At 38.2% G+C, this 18592-nt stretch overlaps 1 long non-coding RNA gene across 1 annotated transcript in view; it reads right to left on the reverse strand.

Moving 5' to 3' along the window:
- Nucleotides 1–6655: 6655 nt before the first annotated feature.
- LOC142356245 (uncharacterized) overlaps nucleotides 6656–18592 on the reverse strand; it is a 33006-nt gene continuing 21069 nt past the window's right edge. The window contains exon 3 of the long non-coding RNA XR_012761385.1: nucleotides 6656–6722. This is a non-coding gene — a long non-coding RNA (uncharacterized LOC142356245). The remainder of the gene's footprint in view (nucleotides 6723–18592) is intronic.

An 18592-nucleotide genomic window follows, 5' to 3' on the forward strand; every position in this document is an offset into this window, starting at 1 on the left:
AAAAAGAATGGGACAGAGAAGTCAACCTAAAAATCGAGCGCAAGCCAGTCGGAGCAAAACGAAAAAAACGTGCGAGCGACCTAAAGGCAAACCTAGAGAGCGAGCGACTTAGAGGCAAACCTAGAGACCAAGATCAAAAGAAAAAAGATCTGACACTAGGCATACAGAAAAACTGAGAGAGAGAGAGAGAACAGAGTAAGAGAAGAGAGAGAGAGTGTGTGAGAGAGAAAGAGAATACGTTATTGTCAGTGTGTGCGCTCAGAAAACTAAATGTTCAAATCACAGCGGATCAGTGGAACAAACAACACTAATAAGACTAAACACAAGCAACAAACGGAAAAACTTGACCAGGAAGAAAAGTGAAACGAAAGTTAGAACACATTCTTGCAGTCATAAGTGTGTGCACTCAGAAAACTAAATGTTCACATCATAGCGCATCTTTGGTACAAACAAGACTTTTAAACTAAAAGACAGACAATGAAAGATTTAAAAAAATCTAGAGAACAGGAAGAAAAGAAGAACGACAGTCAGAACACTATTTCTTTATCATCACTGCGTACGCTCAGAAAACTGAATGTTCACATCACAGCGCATCAGTGGAACAAACAACACTTATAAGATTAAACACAAGCAACAAAATAGAAAAAAGTTAAGAGCAGGAAGAAAAGTGAAACGAAAGTCAGAACACTTTCCTGTAGTCATAAGTGTGTGCACTCTGAACTCAAGGTTCCCATTATAGCGCATCTTTGAAACGAAAAACAATAATCAGACCAAACACAAGCAACAAAAGAGTAAAAAAAATCTTGAGAGCAGAAGAAAAAATGGAACGAGAGTCAATACTATTTCTTATTATCATCACTGTGCGCTCAGAAAACTCAATGTTCCCAGCACATCTGATCAGTGGAATAACCAAAATTTATAAAAAAAAAGACAGACAACGGAAAAGTAAAAAAAAAATCTAGAAAAACAGCAAGAACAGAGGAACGAGAGTCATAACAATAATGGGTTATGATCAATGAGTGCGCTCAGGAAAACGCAATTTTACAATCACAGCATATCAATGGAACAAACAACACTATTAAGACTAGACAAGCAATAAAGGCAAAATAAATGCAGCAAGAATAGTGAAACGAGAGTCAGAACACTTTCTCATAATCATAGCTGTGTGCACTCAGAAAACTAAATGTTCACATCACAGCGCATCTTTGGAACAAACAGAACTTTTAAACTAAAAGACGGACAAGGAAAGAGTTTAAAAAAACCTAGAGAACAGGAAGAAAAGAAGAACGACAGTCAGAACACTATTTCTTATCATCACTGTGTACGCTCAGAAAACTGAATGTTCACATCACAGCGCATCAGTGGAACAAACAACACTTATAAGACTAAACACAAGCAACAAAATAAAAAAAACTTGAGAGCAGGAAGAAAAGTGAAACGAAAGTCAGAACACTTTCTTGTAGTCATTAGTGTGTGCACTCAGAAAACTCAGGGTTCCCATCACAGCGCATTTTTGGAACGAAAAACAACAGTAAGACAAAACACAAGCAACGAGGGAGTAAAAAATCTTAAGAGCATGAAGAAAAGTGGAACGAGAGTCAGAACAATTTTTTAATATCATCATTATGTGCGCTCAGAAAACTCAATCTTCCCAGCACATCTGATCAGTGGAACAAACAAAATTTTTGAAAAAAAAGACAGACAACTAAACAGTTAAAAAATTTAGAGAACAGTAAGAAAAGAAGAAAGAGACTGAGAACAATATTTGGTTATTATCAATGAGTGCGCTCAGGAAACTCAGCAAATTCAGGAATGTTACAATCACAGCATATCAATGGAACAAACAACACTATTACCACTAGACACAAGCAACAAAGGAAAAATAAATCTTGAATGCACGAAGAAAAAAGAAACGAGAGTCAGAACACTTTCTCGTAATCATAACTGTGTGCACTCAGAAAACACATCACAGCGCATCTTTGGAACAAACAAAATTTTTAAAACAAAAGACAGACAACGAAAGAGTAAACAAAATCTAGAGAACAGGAAGAAAAGAAGATCGAGAGACAGAACACTATTTCTTTATCATCAATGAGTGCGCTCAGGAAACTCATTGTTCCAATCACAGCACATCAATGAAAAAAAAAATTTAAAAACAAAAGACAGACAAAGAAAGAGTAAAGACTCTATACAGAACAGGAAGAAAATAAGAATGAGTCAGAACACTATATAGTTATCATCAATGAGTGCGCTCAGGAAACTCAATTTTACAATCACAGCATATCAACGCAACAAACGGAACTTTTGAACAGACAACAAAAGTGTAAAAAAATCTAGAGGACAGGAAGAAAAGAACGAGAGTCAGAACACTCAAGACGTTGTCATCAACGAGTGGTCTCAGTAAACAAATGTTTCAATCACAGCACATCAAGTGAAGAAACAATACTATTAGGACTAGACAGAAGCAACAAAAGAAAAATCTGGAGTGCAGGAAGAAAAGTGGAACGAGAGTCAAAAACACTAAAACAAAACTCTTGAAACAATAGACAGATAACGAAAGAGTAAAAATCTGGAGAGCCGGATGAAATGAACGAAATTCAAACACTGAGCATCACAAGAACAACCAACACTAAAAAGACTAAACACAAGTAACAATAGAGTTCCGGAAAATCAATGTTTCCATCACAGCGCATCAAGAAAAAAAACTTATAAATCAAAAGACAGACAACAAAAGACTAAAAAATATGGAGAGCAGGAAGAAAGGAAGAAATTCAAAACTCCATCGTTATCTTCACTGTGAGCTAATAAGACTAAAAAGACTAAACAAGCAACAAAAGAGTAAAAATTAAATCCTGCGAGCAGGAGAAGTGGAACGAGATTCAGAACATTATTTCGTTATCATCACTGATTACGCTCAGGGAATTCGATGTTCCCTTCACAGCGCATCGAAGTAACAAAAAAACACTATTAGGACTAAAAACAAGCAACAATAGAGAAAACAACTCTCGAGAGCAGGATGAAAAGAAAAATGAGATTCAGAACACTATCCCGTTATCATCACAGTGTGCACCATCGGAACTCAATGTTGCAATCACTGAGCATCAAAGGAACAGACATCACTAAAAAACTACACAATCAAAAAAAGAGTTCCGGAAACTCAATGTTCCTATAACAGCGCACCAATAGAAGAATCAAATTTAAAAAAAAAACAAACAACAGAAGAAAAAAGGAATATGGAGAACAGGAAGAAAAGAACGAAATGCAGAACACCAATTCGTTATCATCACTAAGTGAACTCAGGAAACTTGAAGTTCCCATCACAGCACAGCAATTGAACAAACAACAATATAAAGACTGAACACAAGCAACAAAGTGGACAAAATTCTGGAGAGCAGGATGAAAAGAAAAATGAGATTCAGAACAATATCACGTTATCATTGCTGTGCGCGCTCCGGAAACTCAATGTTCCCATCACAGCGAATCAAAGGAAGCTAAAAAAACTCTTGAAATAAAAGACAGACAACGAAAGAGTAAAAAATATGGAGAGCAGGAAGAAAGGAAGAAATTCAGAACTCTATCGTTATCTTCACTGTGAGCTAATAAGACTAAAAAGACTAAACAAGCAACAAAAGAGTAAAAAACAAATCCTGCGAGCAGGAGAAGTGGAACGAGATTCAGAACATTATTTCGTTATCATCACTGATTACGCTCAGGGAATTCGATGTTCCCTTCACAGCGCATCGAAGTAACAAAAAAACACTATTAGGACTAAAAACAAGCAACAATAGAGAAAACAACTCTCGAGAGCTGGATGAAAAGAAAAATGAGATTCAGAACACTATCCCGTTATCATCACAGTGTGCACCATCGGAACTCAATGTTGCAATCACTGAGCATCAAAGGAACAGACAACACTAAAAAAACTACACAATCAAAAAAAGAGTTCCGGAAACTCAATGTTCCTATAACAGCGCACCAATAGAAGAATCAAATTTAAAAAAAAAACAAACAACAGAAGAAAAAAGGAATATGGAGAACAGGAAGAAAAGAACGAAATGCAGAACACCAATTCGTTATCATCACTAAGTGCACTCAGGAAACTTGAAGTTCCCATCACAGCACAGCAATTGAACAAACAACAATATGAAGACTGAACACAAGCAACAAAGTGGACAAAATTCTGGAGAGCAGGATGAAAAGAAAAATGAGATTCAGAACACTATCACGTTATCATTGCTGTGCGCGCTCCGGAAACTCAATGTTCCCATCACAGCGAATCAAAGGAAGCTAAAAAAACTCTTGAAATAAAAGACAGACAACGAAAGAGTAAAAAAAAAAATCTGGAGAGCCGGAAGAAAAGAACCAAAATTCAGAACACTGAGCACCAAAAGAACAACCAACACTAAAAAGACTCAACACAAGTAACAAGAGAGTTCCGGAAAATCAACTTTCCCATCACAGCGCATCAAGAAACAAAACTTATAAAACAAAAGACAGACAACGAAAGAGTAAAAAATATGGAGAGCAGGAAGGAAGGAAGAAATTCAGAACTCTATCTCGATATCTTCACTATGAGCTAATAACACTAAAAAGACTAAACACACAACAATTGTAAAAAACATCTTGCGAGCAGGAAGAGAAGTGGAACGGAATTCAGAACATTATTTCGTTATCACTGATTGCGCTCAGGGAATTTGATGTTCTCTTCACAGCGCATCGAAGTAACAAAAAATACTATTAGGTCTAAAAACAAGCACCAAAAGAGTAAACAATTCTGGATAGCATGAAACGAAAGAACAGATTCAGAACACTATCACGTTATCATTACTATGTGCTCTCCGGAAAATCAATGTTCCCATCACAGCGCATCAAGGGAAGTAACAGAAATTTTAAAACAGACAGAACGAAAGAAAAAATCTAGAGAGCAGGAAGACCAGCACAAAATTCAGAACATTATTTTGTTATAATCACTCTGTGCGCCCATGAAACTCAATGTTCCTATCACTGAGCATCAAAGGAACAACCAACACTAAAAAGACTACACGTAAGCATTAAAAGAGTTTCGGAAAATCAATGTTCCCATCACAGCGCATCAAGAAACAAAACTTTTAAAACAAAAGACAGACAACGAAAGACTTAAAAAACATGGAGAGCCGGAAGAAAAGAAAGAAATTGAGAAATCTATCTCCTTATCTTCACTGTGAGCTAACAACACAAACGACTAAACACATGCAACAAAAGAGAGAATAAAATCGCATCGAGCAGAAGTGCAACGAGAATGTTTGCGCTCAACGAAAATTGTTTGCGCTCAACTATTTCGTTATCATTACTGAGTGCGCTCAGGGAAATCGATGTTCCCTTCAAAGCGCATCACAGTTAAAAAAAGCACTATTAAGACTAAAAACAAGCAACAAAAGAGCGAAAAAAATTGTTTGCGCTCAAAAAAGGAACACAAAAATGTGGCAAAAGAAGGAACACAAGAACAAAAAGATAATTATTTTTTGAATGTCATCACTGTGTGGGCTCTGAAAACTCAAAGCACCCATCACAGCGAATGAATCGAGACAGCAAAATAAAAAACGCTTAAAACCATCAGGAAAATTTTGAAGACAGCAGGAACAAAAAAGGATTTTGAACACTTGCTGTTGATCATCAATCTCCGCTCAGAGAAGTCAAAGTACCAATCAAATCAAAACCAAAAAAAAAACGTAAAGCAGACAGCACAAAAAGGCGCATAAACGAGCGAAGAGAAAAAAATTCTAAGGCACCTGAATTTAAGAAGCTCCACCACCATTGTAGGGAGCGAAAACACTTGTGACTTAATTCATTTTCTAAAAAGAGAGACTTACTTAATTTTTACAAGAGGACGAAGGTTACGGATTAATTAAGGGACAAATTTTTTCGCCTAATTAGAATTTTTTAAGAAAGCTAACCTCAAAAGCTCGACCACTGTCGTGAGCCACTTAGAAACTTGAGAAAAATTCAACAAACGCACTTAAATTTATATCAACCGGTAAAGTGCACAACTAAATCATGAACAACGTGACACACTGTACTTATATATAACAAAATAAAGAAAGTCAATAACAAAGAGAACAGCGAAAAGTTATAAATAAGGCAAACAACAAAACAAAAAAGAGGAAGTTATCCAGCAAAGGCAGTAGTTTTGATTAAGTTTATGGAAATCATTTTTTCACAGTGTAACCAAATGTCTCACACGCTTTGAGAAGTAAACGCAGAATATCTAATTTTCCGCGCGGAACTGGGTGATAACCACCTTTATGGTCGAATTGTTTTTTGAACATGCAAATTTGCTTGAAAAGGTTCCGTCCCAAGTGTCGCTGCAGTATTTCGTTCGTTTGTATTATGAGGGGCATCGCAACATCCAATCTCGGAAGAAGTTTTACTACACGCACTCGTGTACCTTTTTCGGAGAGTACTTGGCAAAATGCAATTAGTTTACATGCTACATTTATCGGTAGCTCGGCACTTCTATTTCTGAATTTTCCCAGGTCGTTGTTACCAAGCATGACCACCACAAAACGATAATTGGCCGCTCTATCAACATCGGTTGCTGTTTAGTCCATTGCTCGCCTACCACTGACGCCGTCTACTCTAAGGGGTATTTGGCTCATCAGTTTGTCTTTCAGTATATCTCTTTCAAGATGGTGGATATTGGAATCTCCAATTATTAGCACAGCTTCAGTCTTTGGAACCATTTTCTAAGCAAAAACTAATATAAATAACGGCTGAAGCTAATGCATGTAATCCTACTCAGACCGTGGCCGACCGACTTCTAAGACCGTGGCCAACTAAATCTACTACTAATATTACTAGAGCAAGTTTTTCGAAATAAATATGCTACAATATGAGCTGAACCACTGTCATCAGCTTCTCAAATTTAAATTACTATAAAAAAGTTAATGAAATTTGAACAAAAATTAAATTTTTAAGGCTAATTTAGTTATGTTCAAAACCCTCTCGCATGACACTGGCCAAGAAAATATTGTTTCCGACGTCCAATAAAACACACTTATACCTAAGATCCTTAACATCAATGATTTTCAGTTCTCCTGGTTTGCCAATTTTGTAATGGAAACAAAAGGTATCATCCAGCTCAGCAGAATAGCTTATAACCTTTTTGCTTTTGAAAAACCTAACAATTGCAACACAGACGCCTACTTGGTCTGCAAAATACTCGATCTTAACAAACTTACTTGCAGAAGTCTGTGCAACGCAGTTCGAAATATTGTTTTTAGTGTATGTGAAAGATGAAGAAGTATATAAAATCTCACCGAAAAACCTGCCTCTTATTTCGGTAAGACTGTTTTCGATAGCAAACTGGTAACTTTCACTGCTTAGTTTTATATAAAGAGCACAATTTACTGTTTTTGTCTCGTCCTGCATACTTTGCTTCGATAGAAATTTTTCGACAATTTTTTCTGGATTTTTTAAAGTACCTTTGACAGTACGGATTAACATGTGGTTAGCTGATTCAAAAGAAAATGCTGAGACCATCCAGAGAGGTCCTATTTTTTTGCATGTTCGACCAAATGTCGAATAGTGTGCAAATTGAAAGACTGCGATTCTGGAGAGAACACTTTTAAAAATTTTTCTAAACAGATCTTAATTTGCTTCTCCGCATGAGAAATGATGCTATCATTTAACCTTTGCTCGCTCAGCACACGAATCGCAAATGATACTCTGCTGAAAATTTCGGCAAGCTCGGAATCAGATAAGGAAAACTGTTGAAGGAGCAAAGGACCGAGATGGAAGAGAAAAAGCCGATAGTCCGCTGCTTTCCAGAAGCTTAATTCAGTTACACTTTTAGGCTTATGCAAATTTTCGTAGGGAACCATTATTTTTGTCAGGGAATGATTAAAATTATGTTTATCATTTTTAACTATTTTCGATAGAACAGCTTGTGTGAGAACTTTTGCAAAACCTAGAAAAACTTGGTGCATTGGGTCAATAGGTACATCCCAGGGAATACCAAAAAACTTACTAATAGGAGATACACCTTTAAAGCCAAATGATTTGGATCTCGCATTTTGAAAATATTCCGAATTTTTCCGTATTTTAAAATTATCTCTGACTGGATAGAGCATCCTGTGATTACAATACAAACCTTCCATGTAGCAATAAGGGGCAGCCATAGTATCCATTAAACTGCTGCAACAAGCAGACAGCAGCCTTGGCTGGCATATCACAAATAAGAAACAAAAACTTTAGTGAGCACTCACCTACACCGTCTAAAAAAAACTTTTTTGAAGAGAAAGTTCCATCTCAATTGATATTTTTTTGAGCAGAAAATTCCAATCTGGTTTTCCAACACCTCGCCATAAGCACAATAAAACGTGGTTACCAAAACTGCCTCGTATTTTAGGAGGCAAATTGAATATCTCCACCCAAACTGGCCAAACAGACAAATTTCTAGATTTGAAAAGCGCAACACCATCTATATTTACATTCAGAAGAATTTCTCTATCACCTATCACAACATTTCCTGTTTGCCATAAACAACCGGTTTCCCAAGACTGCTTAATTAAACGCTGATTACGAGAAATCACTAACTTAAGCTGCTCATGAAGACTTATAGTCAAAAGGTCGCCTGAGTTGTCTTTGAAACATGCTACGGACGGGCAAATAGGGAGCGGCGAAGCAGATAGAACGTTATTCGGAGATGGCAAAACATTTGAAAACAGCTTCAAAAAATCTTTTCTGGCAATGCCAGACAAAATATGCTTGTCAGCTAAAGAATGAAAGGCGTCAACAAACTCGGTTGTTGAAAAATCAGATCCATCGAAAAGCTCTAGCTCATTGCTCCAAAACTCTGTACCTAATTCTTCGTCACCAATCTCGTTAACATCATCAGCATTGCTTTCTACTGTCTCAAAAACTTGAAGGTCTACAGCAGGTTGACGAAGAGGCGTTGAACACATTGCGGGCTGATCCACAATTTGATGTTGAGGAGAAAAATCGAAGCTGTTCTCATAACTACGCAAGAAATTGCTAACACTTGAGGCCCTAGAGCTTTGCAATGAACCATAGAGTTCGTCATAGGATATTTCAGAAATAATCTCAGTTGTCTCCTCTTCATCTTCTGTATCAACAGATCCCTTTGCTAATATTTTGCCTTTAGAGAACCTATAGAGCAGATCTACTGGCTCACCTTTTTTATTGCAATTTTCTTTGTTTTCCGCTGTCTTAACCAGTTTTCTATTAACTGTTCCGCCAAATAGCTTTCTTTTACGTGATGGCAGACGATTTTCAAGTGGATCTCCGTGCTCAGAAGTGTATTTGCACAAACAGTCTTTATTAAAATTGCCAAAAAAATTGATATCATATTTAACAGTAGGTTCCTCCCCCTTTTTAATGTCCCGTATTGCCATACACCGGACAATATGTCCGTCAATATCATACTTAGCATTCGGTTTGCAGGACGAATTTACGAAAGACACTGGTCCCAACATCAGAAAAGTAGTTTTTATGTTCCTAGTTGTTGTTAGCAGGGAAAAATCATTGAAACCAGCAATATGTTCTTCATCTGGCAACTCACTTAAGAAACCTGATACTCCTGGAATTAAGTTGTTTTTTTCAAAGTCTAAATTTAAAAAGAGTCCTATTTGCGAAAAAGTTTCTGATGGGATGTACTTAGCGACTTGAAACGATACAACCTTCATTGAAGATTTATACTCCTCCTCAAGAAACAGTTTCACGTCTTCCTCATCTTTCGAGTTCCTCCCCTCCTTGTGTGTATCAATTCTGTGCGTGCACAACTGCTCATTGTCCACATAGCGCCGTGTGAGATTACCGTCAATTACGGCCAATGTTTTCCAGTCAAGCTTTACTCTTTTCAAAGTCTTAGAATTCATATTCATGACTGAAAGTCAGAATCCAAATCAGGTATAGGTATCTTTGAAAAACAAATTTAGCGGATTGTCCATGTCATAAAAAGATCAGATGCCAAAAACTGTTTTGAGCAAACAAAATGATTATTTGCATATTGTAATTTAAAACGACTATTATTTCGAGCAAGCATATTAAGGACGAACAAAAACGAATACATGTTAGGCTTGTATATTAACCTCAGAGCTCCAACTACTGTAATGAAGCATTCTCAGAATCTATTGCAAACAAGATTCAAACTCTAACAAGAAAAGCATATCTTAAACTATAGGCATCAGACTCAACGAAGAAATAACGAAGAAGTCAGTACAGTAATCCGACAAGACTTGTTTGGTCAATTTTCAACGGCATTCTGATTTTTGATGCCACTGCGACGTTTCTCGAATTGCTCTTTGATGCCCACCTGGTTTGCCACCAGCTTGGCTCGATTATAAGCGTAAATTGATTCACCACAGAACAGCTGGACAGCAACTGTCAAAAGCAGAGAAAAAACTTTGTAAAAAACTTTGAAGCAAAAAGAAGAAAAACTTGATACCTTTGAAGGCCCTTTCGGCTTCTCTGGGTGCACGTTGTCGCGTGGATTTGAATTTCCTTCGGGGCGAGAAACAAAATTTTGATCTCTCTTCTTCGCTCAAAATTTTTCTCACAACACTAGACCCAAAACCGCGAAAGTCTCCATCCTCACCATCAAAATCGAGAAGATCTCGACCTTTGTAGAAGAATTCAGCATTTTTTGGTCTCTTACTAAATTGACTCCTCTTTTTATTCTAAATAAGATTTTAAGTTTTTAATGTGTCTGCTCAAAAATTCAGAATAAGAAAGGTTAGGTTTAGAAAAAATTAACCTTTGCCCTCAGCTTTTCAGCAGCCAAAACCAAAGTATTATGCAGCTCAAGTTCAGTTGCGCAAGAATCTTCTAAGCGCCTCTCAATTTCAAGAAATTCATCCGTCAACTCAGCTGTTTGTTTGCTGGACATCAATATTCCAGCCTCGACTGACTTTATTTCATTTAGTGATATCGGTTGATCCATTAAAACTGAAGAGGCAAAATCTTAATCAATCATCTTTGTCAAGATCATAAAACAACACGGCGCTAAAAGTTGTAAAACGCATACAATTTATTACTAGCAGGAAGTTCCAAAAATCTTTGTATCAGAATTTATTGTGAAACTGTTTACTATTAAAAGTATCGGAAAAATGAAGCATGACTTGCTGACTTAGCATCAATAAATTGAAAAGAGACAAAACAAAAGCAGAAACCATCGGTACAAGCAGTCAAAAAGCAAGACCAAATTCATGATTGCACGATAAAAGTTATATTATGAAGCAACAAACTGAACAATTAACAAACGACAAAACGAAACGAGCGAAGTTGGTTTCACACAAATAGCGAAATGCTAAAGCTATTAGTCACTTTGCACCAGATGTCTTCAATACTAAGTACTTGGCAAAGACTTAACACCCCAACCACTGTTATGGGGTAACTTATTCATCTGAATCACTGTTCTCTTTGAATCCCTTGTTCTTATACCCGTTTCCCATGACATTCACAAGTCTGACCGTTCGTCGGTAAACTTTCTTCGAATATTCCTTCCCCAGGATCACTTTAACAGCTTTCTTGAATTCGATCTCTCTGGCTTCATCAATTCTAGTTCTCCCGGTCTGTTCAGGTTTAAGCTGCTTATGCGGATCAATGACATGCTTTGCCAACTCTTCCTTGGTCCAAAGTGTCCTAGCAACTCGTTTCACTTTTTCTTCTGCAGTATCGCCACCTTTGTTGGTCAGACATTTGCCTTCGAAGAACAAATGCTCCTTTTCTTCATCATCTACTACATCAACCCTGGCCTGAGCAGTATCCTTTGCCTCCGTTACTTCCTTCATGACCTTTCGCACAAGAACAAGATTTTCTTTTTGGATCTGATTAGACCTATCAAGTCTTTGTTCCAACCTCGAGGCTAAATGCAACAACTTCTCGTAAGCCAGCTGTTTAAGCGCAGCCTTCTCACCATCTGACCGCCCACATTTGCTGCATTTGTCCTCACTATCTGCATTTTCAGTATCACCACTTTCTTGTCGTCGGCGCTTTCGAGAGGGAGCAGCCTGGGAGGATTTACCTACAGGTTCATCAGACTCCGATTCAGAGAACGAGTCATCAACAGCATTATGTTTATCATCTGCCTTGTCGGAGCGTTCTTCAGAAATTACCTCCTGTATAACTTTGGTTATGTCAAGATCCTTGACATCGAAATCGGGATCGTCAATTTTCTCCGTCATGTACCCGCCCACTTTAAGCATCAACTCATGAGGACCGTAAGTTACAAACTTTCCGCTTCCAATCCGAGGGAACTCTACAATGCTATTCCTCTGTAGACTAACTTTCTCCGTGTTAAGCATTACTGGCCAATCCTTATCGTTAGCCGCGAATAACATATAGGAGCGGTCAATTTCGAAGAAAAAAATGAAAGTCTGATCCGAACTGAGACAGATATCGTTAACTTTTTTCGCTTGCTCCAAAGCACGTGCTAATTTTCGCTGAATGGTGATTGGCATCTCGAGAAGAATCCAAACTAAAACAGGACTAAATTGATCATCACTTAAATTACAAGCCTAGTTTTTGAGGGCGAAGTTTGACAACTTATGAAGTACTTTTTTCGTATAAACAGCTCGGTCAGGAAATCTTTCCCCCTCAGACTATACTCGGATAGTGACACTCCTCCCTAGATCCTCAATTCATTTGAATAAGTCCTTGACTGGGTTGAAAAGCGATTTTTGTTGAAATATTAAATAGCGAGTTTTGAGCGCGAAACTTGACAACGTATCAAGTACTTTTTTCGTATACCACCTAGGTCAAACATTCTTTCCCCCTCAGGCTGTACTTGAACAGTGACACTCCTCCCTACACCCTCAATTCATTTGAAAAAGTCCTTGATCAGGTTGAAAAACGATTTATGTTGAAATATTAAATAGCGAGTTTTGAGCGCGAAATTTGACAACGTATCAAGTACTTTTTTCCTATACCACCTAGGTCGAAAATTCTTTCCCCCTCAGACTGTACTCGGGTAGTGACACTTCTCCCTAGACCCTCAATTCATTTGAATAAGTCCTTCACTGGGTTGAAAAGCGATTCATGTTGAAACACTATATAGCCAGTTTTTGAGCGCGAAATTTGACAACGTATCAAGTACTTTTTTCCTATACCACCTAGGTCGAAAATTCTTTCCCCCTCAGACTGTACTCGGTTAGTGACACTCCTCCTTAGACCCTCAATTCATTTGAATAAGTCCTTCACTGGGTTGAAAAGCGATTTCTGTTGAAACACTATGTAGCGAGTTTGAGAGCGAAATTTGACAACGTATCAAGTACTTTTTTCGTATACCACCTAGGTCAAAAATTCTTTCCCCCTCAGGCTGTACTTGAACAGTGACACTCCTCCCTAGACCCTCAATTCATTTGAAAAAGTCCTTGATTAGGTTGAAAAGCGATTTATGTTGAAATATTAAATAGCGAGTTTTGAGCGCGAAATTTGACAACGTATCAAGTACTTTTTTCCTATACCACCTAGGTCGAAAATTCTTTCCCCCTCAGACTGTACTCGGGTAGTGACACTCCTCCCTAGACCCTCAATTCATTTGAATAAGTCCTTCACTGGGTTGAAAAGCGATTTATGTTGAAACACTATATAGCCAGTTTTTGAGCGCGAAATTTGACAACGTATCAAGTACTTTTTTCCTATACCACCTAGGTCGAAAATTCTTTCCCCCTCAGACTGTATTCGGGTAGTGACACTCCTCCCTAGACCCTCAATTCATTTGAATAAGTCCTTCACTGGGTTGAAGAGCGATTTATGTTGAAACACTATATAGCCAGTTTTTGAGCGCGAAATTTGACAACGTATCAAGTACTTTTTTCCTATACCACCTAGGTCGAAAATTCTTTCCCCCTCAGACTGTACTCGGGTAGTGACACTCCTCCCTAGACCCTCAATTCATTTGAATAAGTCCTTGACTAGGTTGAAAAGCGATTTATGTTGAAACACTATTTAGCCAGTTTTTGAGCGCGAAATTTGACAACGTATCAAGTACTTTTTTCCTATACCACTTAGGTCGAAAATTCTTTCCCCCTCAGACTGTACTTGGGTAGTGACACTCCTCCCTAGACCCTCAATTCATTTGAATAAGTCCTTCACTGGGTTGAAAAGCGATTTATGTTGAAACACCATATAGCGAGTTTTTGAGCGCGAAATTTGACAACGTATCAAGTACTTTTTTCTTATACCACCTAGGTCAAAAATTCTTTCCACCTCAGACTGTACTCAGACAGTGACACTCCTCCCTAGACCCTCAATTCATTTGAATAAGTCCTTGACTAGGTTGAAAAGCGATTTATGTTGAAACACTATATAGAGCGTTTTTGAGCGCGAAATTTGATAACGTATCAAGTGCTTTTTTCGTATACAACCTAGGACAGAAATTCTTTCCCCCTCAGACTGTACTCAAACAGTGACACTCCTCCCTAGACCCTCAATTCATTTGAATAAGTCCTTGACTAGGTTGAAAAGCGATTAATGTTGAAACACCATATAGCGAGTTTTTGAGCGCGAAAATTGACAACGTATCAAGTTCTTTTTTCGTATACCACCTAGGTCAAAAATTCTTTCCCCATAAGACTGTACTCGGACAGTGACACTCCTCACTAGACCCTCAATTCATTTGAATAGGTCCTTGACTAGGTTGCAAAGCGATTTATGTTGAAACACTATATAGAGCGTTTTTGAGCGCGAAATTTGACAACGTATCAAGTACTTTTTTCGTATACCACCTAGGTCAAAAATTCTTTCCCCCTCAGACTGTACTCGGACAGTGACACTCCTCCCTATACCCTCAATTCATTTGAATAAGTCCTTGACTAGGTTGAAAAGCGATTTATGTTGAAACACTATATAGCGCGTTTTTGAGCGCGAAATTTTACAACGTATCAAGTACTTTTTTCGTATACAACCTAGGTCAAAAATTCTTTCCCCCTCAGACTGTACTCGGACAGTGACACTCCTCCCTAGACCCTCAATTCATTTGAATAAGTCCTTGACTAGGTTGAAAAGCAATTTATGTTGAAACACTATATAGCGCGTTTTTGAGCGCGAAATTTGACAACGTATCAAGTACTTTTTTCGTATACCACCTAGATCAAAAATTCTTTCCCCCTCAGACTGTACTCGGACAGTGACACTCCTCACTAGACCCTCAATTCATTTGAATAAGTCCTTGACTAGGTTGAAAAGCGATTTATGCTGAAACACTATATAGCGAGTTTTTGAGCGCGAAATTTGACAACATTTCAAGTACTTTTTTCGTATACCACCTAGGTCAAAAATTCTTTCCCCTCAGACTGTACTCGGACAGTGACACTCCTCCCTATACCCTCAATTCATTTGAATAAGTCCTTGACTAGGTTGAAAAGCGATTTATGTTGAAACACTATATAGCGCGTTTTTGAGCGCGAAATTTTACAACGTATCAAGTACCTTTTTCGTATACAACCTAGGTCAAAAATTCTTTCCCCCTCAGACTGTACTCGGACAGTGACACTCCTCCCTAGACCCTCAATTCATTTGAATAAGTCCTTGACTAGGTTGAAAAGCGATTTATGTTGAAACACTATATAGCGCGTTTTTGAGCGCGAAATTTGACAACGTATCAAGTACTTTTTTCGTATACCACCTAGATCAAAAATTCTTTCCCCCTCAGACTGTACTCGGACAGTGACACTCCTCACTAGACCCTCAATTCATTTGAATAAGTCCTTGACTAGGTTGAAAAGCGATTTATGTTGAAACACTATATAGCGAGTTTTTGAGCGCGAAATTTGACAACATTTCAAGTACTTTTTTCGTATACCACCTAGGTCAAAAATTCTTTCCCCCTCAGACTGTTATCGGACAGTGACACTCCTCCCTAGACCCTCAATTCATTTGAATAAGTCCTTGACTAGGTTGAAAAGCGATTTATGTTGAAACACTATATAGCGCGTTTTTGAGCGCGAAATTTGACAACGTATCGAGTACTTTTTTTGTATACCACCTAGGTCAAAAACTCTTTCCCCCTCAGACTGTTCTCGGACAGTGACACTCCTCCCTAGACCGTCAAGTCAATTGAATAAGTGCTTGACTAGGTTGAAAAGCGATTTATGTTGAAACACTATATAGAGCGTTTTTGAGCGCGAAATTTGACAACGTATCAAGTACTCTTTTCGTATACCACCTAGGTCAAAAATTCTTTCCCTCTCAGACTGTACTCGGACAGTGACACCCCTCACTAGACCGTCAAGTCAATTGAATAAGTGCTTGACTAGGTTGAAAATCGATTTATGTTGAAACACTATATAGAGCGTTTTTGAGCGCGAAATTTGACAACGTATCAAGTACTTTTTTCGTATACAACCTAGGTCAAAAATTCTTTCCCCCTCAGACTGTACTCGGACAGTGACACTCCTCCCTAGACCCTCAATTCATTTGAATAAGTCCTTGACTAGGTTGAAAAGCGATTTATGTTGAAACACTATATAGCTCGTTTTTGAGCGCGAAATTTGACAACGTACCAAGTACTTTTTTCGTAAACAACCTAGGTCAAAAATTATTTCCCCCTCAGACTGTAATCGGACAGTGACACTCCTCCCTAGACCCTCAATTCATTTGAATGAGTCCTTGACTAGGTTGAAAAGCGATTTATGTTGAAACACTATATAGCGCGTTTTTGAGCGCGAAATTTGACAACGTATCGAGTACTTTTTTTGTATACCACCTAGGTCAAAAACTCTTTCCCCCTCAGACTGTTCTCGGACAGTGACACTCCTCCCTAGACCCTCAATTCATTTGATTAAGTCCTTGACACGGTTGAAAAGCGATTTATGTTGAAACACTATATAGCTCGTTTTTGAGCGCGAAATTTGACAACGTACCAAGTACTTTTTTCGTAAACAACCTAGGTCAAAAATTATTTCCCCCTCAGACTGTACTCGGACAGTGACACTCCTCCCTAGACCCTCAATTCATTTGAATGAGTCCTTGACTAGGTTGAAAAGCGATTTATGTTGAAACACTATATAGCGCGTTTTTGAGCGCGAAATTTGACAACGTATCGAGTACTTTTTTTGTATACCACCTAGGTCAAAAACTCTTTCCCCCTCAGACTGTTCTCGGACAGTGACACTCCTCCCTAGACCCTCAATTCATTTGATTAAGTCCTTGACAAGGTTGAAAAGCGATTTATGTTGAAACACTATATAGCGAGTTTTTGAGCGCGAAATTTGACAACGTATCAAGTACTCTTTTCGTATACCACCTAGGTCAAAAATTCTTTCCCCCTCAGACTGTACTCGGACAGTGACACTCCTCCCTAGACCCTCAATTCATTTGAATAAGTCCTTGACTAGGTTGAAAAGCGATTTATGTTGAAACACTATTTAGCTCGTTTTTGAGCGCGAAATTTGACAACGTACCAAGTACTTTTTTCGTAAACAACCTAGGTCAAAAATTATTTCCCCCTCAGACTGTACTCGGACAGTGACACTCCTCCCTAGACCCTCAATTCATTTGAATGAGTCCTTGACTAGGTTGAAAAGCGATTTATGTTGAAACACTATATAGCGCGTTTTTGAGCGCGAAATTTGACAACGTATCGAGTACTTTTTTTGTATACCACCTAGGTCAAAAACTCTTTCCCCCTCAGACTGTTCTCGGACAGTGACACTCCTCCCTAGACCCTCAATTCATTTGATTAAGTCCTTGACACGGTTGAAAAGCGATTTATGTTGAAACACTATATAGCTCGTTTTTGAGCGCGAAATTTGACAACGTACCAAGTACTTTTTTCGTAAACAACCTAGGTCAAAAATTATTTCCCCCTCAGACTGTACTCGGACAGTGACACTCCTCCCTAGACCCTCAATTCATTTGAATGAGTCCTTGACTAGGTTGAAAAGCGATTTATGTTGAAACACTATATAGCGCGTTTTTGAGCGCGAAATTTGACAACGTATCGAGTACTTTTTTTGTATACCACCTAGGTCAAAAACTCTTTCCCCCTCAGACTGTTCTCGGACAGTGACACTCCTCCCTAGACCCTCAATTCATTTGATTAAGTCCTTGACAAGGTTGAAAAGCGATTTATGTTGAAACACTATATAGCGAGTTTTTGAGCGCGAAATTTGACAACGTATCAAGTACTCTTTTCGTATACCACCTAGGTCAAAAATTCTTTCCCTCTCAGACTGTACTCGGACAGTGACACTCCTCACTAGACCCTCAATTCATTTGAATAAGTCCTTGACTAGGTTGAAAAGCGATTTATGTTGAAACACTATATAGCGCGTTTTTGAGCGCGAAATTTGACAACGTATCAAGTACTCTTTTCGTATACCACCTAGGTCAAAAATTCTTTCCCCCTCAGACTGTACTCGGACAGTGACACTCCTCCCTAGACCCTCAATTCATTTGAATAAGTCCTTGACTAGGTTGAAAAGCGATTTATGTTGAAACACTATATAGCGCGTTTTTGAGCGCGAAATTTGACAACGTACCAAGTACTTTTTTCGTATACAACCTAGGTCAAAAATTCTTTCCCCCTCAGACTGTACTCGGACAGTGACACTCCTCCCTAGACCCTCAATTCATTTGAATAAGTCCTTGA

The sequence above is a fragment of the Convolutriloba macropyga genome, unplaced genomic scaffold (assembly GCF_964194025.1).
Source record: "Convolutriloba macropyga unplaced genomic scaffold, txConMacr16.3 SCAFFOLD_487, whole genome shotgun sequence".
Lineage (NCBI taxonomy): Eukaryota > Metazoa > Xenacoelomorpha > Acoela > Convolutidae > Convolutriloba > Convolutriloba macropyga.